Source organism: Oncorhynchus tshawytscha, linkage group LG13 (genome assembly GCF_018296145.1).
Source record: "Oncorhynchus tshawytscha isolate Ot180627B linkage group LG13, Otsh_v2.0, whole genome shotgun sequence".
Taxonomy (NCBI): Eukaryota; Metazoa; Chordata; class Actinopteri; order Salmoniformes; family Salmonidae; genus Oncorhynchus; species Oncorhynchus tshawytscha.
The window spans coordinates 43,586,117-43,596,864 of record NC_056441.1 but is presented as its reverse complement, the minus strand read 5'-3'; positions in this window follow the sequence as shown (position 1 = coordinate 43,596,864).

Sequence of the window (10,748 nt, the reverse complement as noted above, 5' to 3'; positions counted from 1 at the left end):
GACACCAAGGGACATGAAACTTTTGACCCGCTCCACTACAGCCCCATCGATGTTAACGGAGGCCTGTTCGGCCCTCCCTTTCCTGTAGTACATAATCAGCTCCTTTGTCTTGCTCACATTGAGGGAGAGGTTGTTGTCCTGGCACCACACTGCCAGGTCTCTGACCAGGTTGTCTCATTGTTGTGGGTGATCAGGCCTACCACTGTTGTGTCGTCAGCAAACTTAATGATGGTGTTGGAGTCGTGCTTGGCCACGCAGTTGTGGGTGAACAGGGATTACAGGAGAGGACTGAGCAAGCACCCCTGAGGGGCCCCAGTGTTGAGGATCAGAGTGGCAGATGTGTTCTTGCCTACCCTTACCAACTGGGGACGGCCCGTCAGGAAGTCCAGGATCCAGTTGCAGAGGGAGGTGTTTAATCCCAAAGTCCTTAGCTTAGTAATGAGCTTTGTGGGCACTGTGGTGTTGAACGCCGAGCTGTGTCAATGAATAGCATTCAAAAGGTGTTCCTTTTGTCCAGTTGTGAAGGGCAGTGTGGAGTGCGATTGAGATTGCTTTATCTGTGGATCTGTTGGGGCGGTATGCAAATTGGAGTGGGTCTAGGGAATAGTGTGCCAATTGGATATGGATGGAATTGTCTGTCCTGATAATCTTTATATATATTTGTATTTTATATTTGTCAGTTCTTTTTTTAATTAAGTAGAAGCTCAGGTTTGTTAATATGACCATTGTAGGACAGTGATTTTTTTACCACTTGGATAATGTGCAGTATTCTGACCTGATGGCTAATCATATATACAATCGAACATATCGATTTGCAGCCTGTTCTCATAGACTAGACGTATTATAGTAAACGTAAATTTGGGGCACTCAAATTAGAAAGTATTCACACCCAGGGGTTGTAAACAAAATAACTTTCCAATCGATCCCACTATTTTTTTCATTTCGTTCCACTTTTCCCTACAGCAAAATAAAGTTCTGAAACAGTTTGAACCCCAAAAAAGTACCTATTTACATCGTTCCCTTCTGTTCCTTTTTAACCTGTGAAATCAATAGTTTTTTACATTTAGCTCATTCACTTCACCAATCAGTGCAGATGCACTCTTAGAAAAAAAGGTTACTTGGCTGTCCCCATTAGAGAACCCTTTTTGGATCCAGGAAAATCCCTTTTGGGTTCCATGTAGAACCCTCCGTGGAAAGGGTTCTACATGGAACCCAAAGGAGTTCTACCTGGAACCAAACATTGTTCTTCAAAGGGTTATTCTATGGGAACAGCCAAAGAACCCTTTTAGGTTTTAGATAACACCTTTTTTTCAAAGAGTGTAGAGCAGCAGTCAAGCTAGTTGTTTACATGCGTGATGGGACAAACAAGTGTAGCCTGAGAGAGAGTGAGAAGGAGAGTGAGAGAGAGTGAGAAGAGAGTGAGAATGAGGCTTGAAGAGCTAGGCATCTTGTTATGACATGCCTTATCTGAATTAGGTCCACAGAACTATACCTAGGAGGAGCAGCTTCTATGGAGGAACTTTGAACTTTTGTGGAAATTCTGAATCCAGATGTGTTTTTTAGACATACATAATATTGGGATTACTCCGAATATCACACCTGGACATTTCCTGTGGCTGGATATTTTATTTATTAAACCATTGTTTTGAACAGGGAAGACATATTGAGACCTATGTCTCTTTTTCAAATACACACTGTATAATACAACATAAATATACACATCATATACCTGTCAAGCCCTGGCCATAGAGAGGCGTTTATTCTCTATTTTGGTTAGGCCAGGGTGTGACTAGGGTGGGCATTCTATTTCTTTGTTTTTGGCCAAGTGTGGTTCCCAATTAGAGGCAGCTGTCTATCGTTGTCTCTGATTGGGAATCTTACTTAGGCAGACTTTTTTTTTCTTTTTCACACCTGTGTTTTGTGGGTAGTTGTTTTATGTATAGTTTATGCACCTGATTCGGTTTTTCCACTTTGTTATTTTGTTCAAGTGTTTTGGTTAATAAAGAATCATGAACACTTACCACGCTGCGTTTTGGTCCGATCCTCATTACGACGAGGGCCGTGACAATACCTAATATATACAGAACGAGTCAAAGGTTTGGACACACCAACTCATTCCAGGGTTTTTCTTTATTTTTACTATTTTCTATACTGTAGAATATTAGGGATGACATCAAAACTAGGAAATAAGACATATGGAATCAAGTAGTAATGACAAAAGTGTTAAACAAATCAAAATATATTTTAGATTTCAGATTCTTCAAAGTAGCCTCCCTTTGACTTGATGACAGCTTTGAACACTCTTGGCATTCTCTCAACCAGCTTCATGATGTAGTCACCTGGAATGCATTTCAATTAACATGTGTGCCTTGTTCAAAGTTAATTTGTGGAATTTCTTTCCTTCTTAATGCGTTTGAGCCAGTTGTGTTGTGACAAGGTATGGGTTGTATACAGAAGATATCCCTATTTGGTAAAAGACCAAGTCCATATTATGGCAAGAACAGCTCAAATAAGTAAAGAGAAATGACAGTCCATCATTACTTTAAGACATGAAGTTCAGTCAATGCGAAAAATATAAAGAACTTTGAAAGTTTCTTCGAGTGTAGTTGCATAATCCATCAAGCGCTATGATGAAACGGGCTCTCATGTGGACCACCACAGGAAAGTAAGTCCAAGAATTATCTCTGCTGCAGTAGATAAGTTCAGGAGATAAATGCTATACAGAGTTCAAGTAACAGACACATCTCGACATCAACTGTTCAGAGGAGACCTTCCTTGTCGAATTGCTGCAAAGAAACCAATACTAAAGGACACCAAATAGAAGAAGAGACTTGCTTGGACCAAGAAACACGAGGAATTGACATTCCACCGAGGGAAAACTGTCCTTTGGTCTGAAGAGTCAAAATTTGAGATTTTTGGTTTCAACAGCCGTGTCTTTGTGAGACGCAGAGTAGGTGAATGGATGATCTCTGCATGTGTAGTTCTCACTGTGAAGCATGGATGAGGTGTGAAGTTGTGGTGGTGCTTTGCTGGTAACACTGTCAGTACTTTATTTAGAGTTCATGAAACACTTAACCAGCATGGCTACCACAGCATTTTGCAGCGATACGCCATCCCATTTGGTTTGTGCTTAGTGGGACTATCATTTTTTTTTCAACAGTCAGTACAATGACCCAACACACCTCCAGGCTGTGTAAGGGCTATTTGACCAAGAAGGAGAGTGATGGACTTCTGCATCAGATGTCCTTGCCTCCACAATCACCCGACCTCAACCCAATTGAGAAGGTTTGGGATGAGTTGGACCACAGAGTGAAGGAAACACAGCCAACAAGTGTCCAGCATATGTGGAAACTCCTTCAAGACTGTTGGAAAAGCATTCCAGGTGAAGCTGGTTGAGAGAATGTCAGGAGTGTCCAAAGCTGTCATCAAGGCAACACTTTTTTGGTTACTCTATGATTCTATATGTGTTATTTCATAGTTTTGATGTCTTCAACTATTATTCTACAATGCAGAAAATAGTAAAAATCATGAATGAGTAGGTGTGTCCAAGCTTTTGACTGGTGCTGTATATATTTGTTTGTTATATGACATTTATTTAAATTGACTTACTGAAATTCAATAGACATGTCCCTCAGAGGTTCGCAGATCAGGTATATTTCCCCGGGAAGCTCACAGTAAAAGTCTGGACTGAGCGGGTCCATGTACTCTTCGGTCAGATGGGAATTTCCCTCATGCCTTCACCCGGAACTCGCCACCAGTATTCCCTCGCAGATCCTGTTCGTAAATTCAACACCAGGGACAGTGAAGTCAATATTAAATTATTCACTCTTTATTAACCTTTAACTGGAGAGGTTACAACAAACACACGTACAAGTCTGCCACAAGCTCCGCCAGGGTGGTCCCTTCATTCCTCTGATATACAGTGCCTTCGGAAAGTATTCAGACCCCTTTCCTTTTTCCACATTTTGTTACGTTACAGCTTTATTCTGAAATTGATTAAATACAAAATGTTCCTCATCAATCTACCCACAATACCCCATATTGGCAAAGTGAAAACAAGTTTTTAGAAATGATTGCAAATAAATAAATAAATTACCTTATTTCCATAACTTTTTAGACCCTTTGCTATGAGACTTGAAATTGAGCTCAGGTGCATCCTGTTTCCAATAATCATCCTTGAGATGTTTCTACGTCTTGATTGGAGTCCACCTAAGGTAAATTCAATTGATTGAACATGATTGGGTAAGGCACACACCTGTCTATATGAGGTCCCACAGTTGACAGTGCATGACAGAGAAAAAAACAAGCCGTGAAGTCGAATGAATTGTCTGAAGAGCTCAGACACAGGATTGTGTTGGGGCACAGATTTGGGGAAGGGTACCAAAACATTTCTGCAGCATTGAAGGTCCTCAAAAACACAGTGGCCTCCATCATTCTTAAATGGAATACGTTTGGAACCAGCAAGACTCTTCCTAGAGCTGGCTGCCTGGCCAAACTGAGCTATCGAGGGAGAAGGGCCTTGGTCAGGGAGGTGCCCAAGATCCTTATGGTCACTCTGACAGAGCTCCAGAGTTCCTCTGTGGTGATGGGAGAACCTTCCAGAAGGACAACCATCTCTGCAGCACTCAATCAATCTTTGACGAAAGCCACTCCTCAGTAAAGGCTCATAACAGCCCACTTGGAATTTGCCAAAAGGCACCTAAAGGACTCTCAGACCATGAGAAACAAGATTCACCCATCCCTACGGTGAAGCATGGTGATGGAAGCATCATGCTGTGGTGATGTTTTTCAGGGACAGTGACTGAGAGACTAGTCAGGATCGAGGAAAAGATTAACAGAGGGAGCAAAGTACAGAGATATCCTTGATGAAAATCTGTTCCAGAGCACTCAGGACCTCAGACTGGTGCCACGGTTCACCTTCCAACAGGACAACGACTCTAAGCATACAGCCAAGACAATGCAGGAGTGGCTTTGGGACAAGTCTCTGAATATCCTTGAGTGGCCCAGTCGGAGCCCAGACTTGAAAATAGCGTGCAGCGACGCTCCTCATCCAACCTGACAGAACTTGAGAGGATCTGCAGAGAAGAATGGGAGAAACTCCCCAAATACAGGTGTGCCAGGCTTGTAGCGTCATACCCAAGAAGACTCAAGGCTGTAAACACTGCCAAACGTACTTCAACAAGGTAATGAGTAAAGAGTCTGAATACTTATGTAAATGTGATATTTCATTTTTTTTTATATATATAAATTTGCTAACATTTCTGAAAACCTATTTTTGCTTTGTCATTATGGTGTATTGTGTGTCGAAGGATGAGGGGGAAAACAATTTAATCCATTTAGAATAAGGCTATAACATAACAAAATGTGGAAAAAGTCTAGGGGTCTGAATACGTTCCGAATGGACTGTAGATGAAGTTTACCATTTTTAACAGATTGACCAATGGTGTTTCTATAAAAATTGAAGAAACAGGCCCCAAAATCGACCCCTGTGGTACAACTTTATGTATTTAAAAAATTCAGACTTAACCCCAACAATCACGGTGGCCTAAGTTCTGTTACTAAGATAATTAATCATGAAACGATGAACAGAAGTCTGAGCTCAGGCCTATCGAGGACAACTTATTCAATAAAACAGCATGATCAACAGTATCAAAAGCTTTTGATATGTCCACAAACAGAGAAGCACATTTCATTTTAGTGTCTAAAGCATTGACAAGATCATTAACAACTAAAGTGGTTGCTGTAATAGTGCAATGCCCAGGTCTAAACCCTGATTGGTTAACAGACTAAATACATTTCTCAGAAAAAAATATATCAAAGTTCTACATTTATCAAGGATTCATGAATCTTAGCTAGACAAAGAAGCCTTGAAATGGGGCGATAATTATTAAGGTCACTACTATCCCGTCTCTTATGGAGTGGCAGGACAAGAGCTGGTTTCCATATTTTTTGAATATTTCCTGATAACAATGTTAAATTAAAAATGTGGGTTATTGAGCCTGTAAGGATCGACGCTGGTAGACGAGAAGTGGGTACAGGGAGTGAGCATTTAATAAACAACGGACATGGAACAGGACAGGACAGCGTCTGGACATGAAAACATAAACATATTCATTCTGACACCGGGAACCAATGGAGGAACAGAAAGATATAGATGGGGCAATCAACAAAGTGAAGGAGTCCAGGTGAGTCCAGTGAGCACTGATGTGCGTAATGAGAGGGAGAGCAGGAGCAGGCGCCCCCCTCTAGGGGCGGCGCCTAGACAGCCTGACGGGCCAGCCGGGGCATGGGCGCTGGACAAGACGGCAGGGGTGTAGAAGCCCCACGAGCTGGCAGAGGCGTGGGAGCCTAGCGAGCCTGGCGAGCCGGCTGAGGCGTGGGAGCCTGACGAGCCAGCTGAGGCGTGGCAGCCCAACCAACCGACTGTGGCGTGGGAGCCGATTGGCCGGCTGAAGCATGACGTGGGGTGGGCGTCTGCCGAGCCAACCTAGGCAAGAAGACCTCTCGAGCCAGCTAAGACGTTGAAGCCCGGCAAGCTAGCCGAGGCACCCCCGTTTCCATCTGCGACGTCACCCGGACCAGACGTCACCAACCAAAACAAAATTCCCCAAGCTCCCTAATGCTTCCTTCAGTGGTGTCAGCATTTTGTAAGGTTCTACGCTGGTAGACAAGAAGCAGGTACAGGCAGTGAACATTTAATAAACAATGGACATGGAACAGAACAGTGTCAGGACATGAAAACATAACAAGATTAATGCTGACACCGGGAACCAATGGAGGAACAGACAGATATAGATGGGGCAATCAACAAAGTGAAGGAGTCCAGGTGAGTCCAGTGAGCGCCGATGCGCGTAATGATGGTGACAGGTGTGTGTACTGAAAGGCAGCCTGGTACCCTCGAGCTCCAGAGAGGGAGAGGGGGAGCAGGCGTGACAGAGCCATCAATGATTGGCACTGCGCAGTTAAGCAGACCAGGATCCAATTGGTCGGCCCCTGTGGATTTCTTGTTGTCTATTGCTAGCAAAGCTTCCAGGACTTCCTTTTCTACAAATAGCCTAAAAGAAAAGCTTTGACTATGGTTTCTCTGATCATTCAGCAAGTTTCCCCTATCAGCATCCAAGCACAAAATCAGTGTGAATAGGCTTAGAAGTTATTTCAAAGAGATCAATGATTGCATTTTTTCCGCAATGATGTCAGTGTCTGAATTAATATGTTGTGGCAGAGAAGAGGAAGTAGAACCCTTCAGGGATTTGACATTTTTCCAGAATTTAGCTGTGTTCCCATTACAATCCAAAAGAGCTGTTACATAATAATCAGATTTAGCCTTTCTGATTTGTCTTGCAAAATGATTTCTCAGTTGCTTAAAAGCTTGCAAGTCCGGGCCTAAGCCTATGTTCCTGGCCTAGACCCAAGCATCATCTCTTTCATGAATGACTTCCGATAATTCCGGAGTGTACCATAAATTCGATCACACTTTCACAAAATGTATGAGTAAAGGTCAATCAGATTTGTGATCATAATCCCTAGCTGTGTATTGCCGCTTTCCATGTTGTCTGTAGCTTGTGAGGTGTGGAAACACTTTGTTGCTTTTATGAATTTTGTCTTGCTGCTTTTTGTTCTATGTTGCTCTGTCTGTATGCTATGTCTTGCTTGTCCTATGTTGCTCTGCGTGTGCCCATAGCTGAAATACAATCAAGATCACTGAAATAAAGATCATGTTAAAGATATTGTTCACTAAAGTCAAAAGAATTCATATCAAAAAAGGGCAAAGAGGGACTAACAGTACAGATAGATAGCAATAAAAACGGAACCATAGAAGCACATAATACGTTATAGGAAAAACTAAAAGAAATGGAGTAATATATTATAAAAGATAAAGCGAACTGAATGGAAATATAGGGAAAATGCACAAAATAATTGTTAAATCTTTAACATAGAAATACTACCCCAAATAATTTACTGAAACTTGTTACAAATTACGGAGTCACCCATGATTCACCAAGCAATATTTTGAGAAGAAGCAATGTATTTTAAGCATATGTCTTCGTTTCAGTGTCCTTCATCTCCACTAACCGAAGTTAATTGTAAGTATTTTTTTTCCTTTTTTAATAATGTAAAATTAACATCTGTACAGAAAGACCCATGTGAAGCCAATGAAACCCTTTAAGTCTGGGAAACCTCCAGGACTGGATGGCATACGAGTTGAGGTATATCAAACCATTTTTTATGTACTCAGAGGACCGTTATTAGCATGTTTTAACCACTCTGATAAAAATGATAGATTAGCAGATGCTCAACAACGACGACCGCGCTCGGCGGTCGTCGTCGTCGGCCTACTAGCTGCCACTGATGTTTTTTCCTCCCCCCCATTGTCTGTTTATTGGTTACACTTGTTACAACTGTTGTGACTAGGGGGCAGTATTTTCATTTTTGGGAGAAAAAAAAACGTTCCTGTAGTAAACGGGATATTTTGTCAGGACAAGATGCTAGAATATGCATATAATTGACAGCTTAGGATAGAAAACACTATAACGTTTCCAAAACTGTAAAAATATTGTCTGTGAGTACAACATAACTGATGTTGCAGACGAAAGCCTGAGAAAAATCCAATCCAGAAGTACCTCATGTTTTGAAAGCGCTGCGTTCCAATGCGTCCCTATTGAGCAGTGAATGGGCTATCAACCAGATTACTCTTTCTCCGTATTCCCGAAGGTGTCTAGAGCATTGTGACACGCATTTTTGAAGAATACCCGTAAGCGGCTACATTGCGCAAGTGGTCACCTGATGCTCCCAGAGAGATTCTCGCATAAAATACATTACTCCAATCGGTCCTACTGAAAAACTAATTGTCCCGATGGATATATTATCGAATAGATATTTGAAAAACACCTTGAGGTGTTTAAACAACGTTTGCCATGTTTCTGTCGATATTATGGAGCTAATTTGGATTATTTTTTGCCGTTTTCGTGACTGCAATTTCTGGGCGATTTCTCAGCCAAACTTGAAGAACAAACGGAGCTATTTCGCATACAAAAATAATATTTTGGGAAAAAAGGAACATTTGCTATCTAACTGGGAGTCTCGTGAGTGAAAACATCCGAAGCTCATCAAAGGTAAACAATTTAATTTGATTGCTTTTCTGATTTCCGTGACCAAGTTACCTGCTGCTAACTGGACAAAATGCTATGCTAGGCTATCGATAAACTTACACAAGTGCTTGTCTAGCTTTGGCTGTAAAGCATATTTTGAAAATCTGAGATGACAGGATGATTAACAAAAGGCTAAGCTGTGTCTCAATATATTTCATTTGTGATTTTCATGAATAGGAATATTTTCTAGGAATATTTATGTCCGTTGCGTTACGCTAATTAGTGTCAGGCGATGACTACGCTCCCGCATGCTGGATGAGGAGTCACTAGAGGTTTTAATTTGTTTATTAGTTGGGCTTTATTAGCCAGCCTGCTCTTTGTGCAGGATTGTTCTATGTGTACTTGTCGTGCACGCATGTATGTCACGGCTGTTACGTGTACGTGAGCTGTTTTTTTGGATACAGTTTAGTTCCAATGTGGTTTGGGGTATTTGTGTTGTGTGCCGTCTGCTTTTTCACCTGGTTGGTGTATTAAAGATGTGCCTACTTTGAACTCTCTGTCTCCTGCGTCTGACTCCTTCATCCACTACACCCCGGACATTACAGAATCCCGCACCGGTAAATATGGAGTCAGCAGGAGCAGCGGCCAACCCCCTCCCATCGATGGAGGAACGTGTTCTCCACCACACCACCGTCCTCCATCGGATCGGATCCGCCATGGACCAAGTGATGGAGAGAATGGACCGATGGGAGAGGAGTGGTCTCCTCTCTCCACCTTCGGCTTCCCCAGCTCAAGACTCCCTTTCTCCTCTCTCCCCATCCCCCGACTCCAGCGCCCTCCGTCTTGCGCTCGCGAGGGATTATGATGGAGCGGCGGCGGGGTGTCAGGGGTTCTTACTCCACTGGAACTGTACCTGGCGACCGTGAGACCCACTCCCTCGGGAGCGGAGAGGGTGAGTGTCCTCGTCTCCTGCCTGACGGGTCGTGCTCTGGACTGAGCAAACGCGGTCTGGAATGGCCCAGACTCAGCGAAGGAGCACTACCCAGAGTTCACCCGCCGCTTTCGTGCCGTGTTTGACCACCCTCCAGAGGGCCGAGCGGCGGGAGAGCGACTGTTCCATCTTAGGCAGGAGAGGAGGAGCGCCCAGGATTACGCGCTGGAGTTTCGGACCTTGGCCGCTGGATCTGGGTGGAACGACAGGGCCCTTATCGACCACTATCGGTGTAGTCTCCGGGAGGACGTCCGCAGGAAGCTAGCGTGTCGGGACACCGCTCTCTCCCTAGATTAACTAATTGACATGTCCATCCGGCTGGACAATCTGCTGGCTGCCCGCGGGCGTTCGGAGAGGGTCCTGTGCGTTCCACCACCCAGCACCCCCTCTCCCATTCCGATGGAGTTGGGAGGGGCCGTGCCGAGGGATACCGGAGGAGGAGGACACACGGCCGATCGGTGCTGGGGGGGTCCGTCTGGGAGTCGAGATGGCAGGCGGAACACTTCTCGGTCTCCCCAGGTGAGTCAGCACCAAACTCACCCAGAACCCCCTGTTGGTCACATGTTTGTCTTGATTTTCTTTCCGCCGTGCTTCACGGTTGGGACAGTGTTCTTCGGCTTGCAAGCCTCCCCCTTTTTCCTCCAAACATTACAATGGTCATTGTGGCA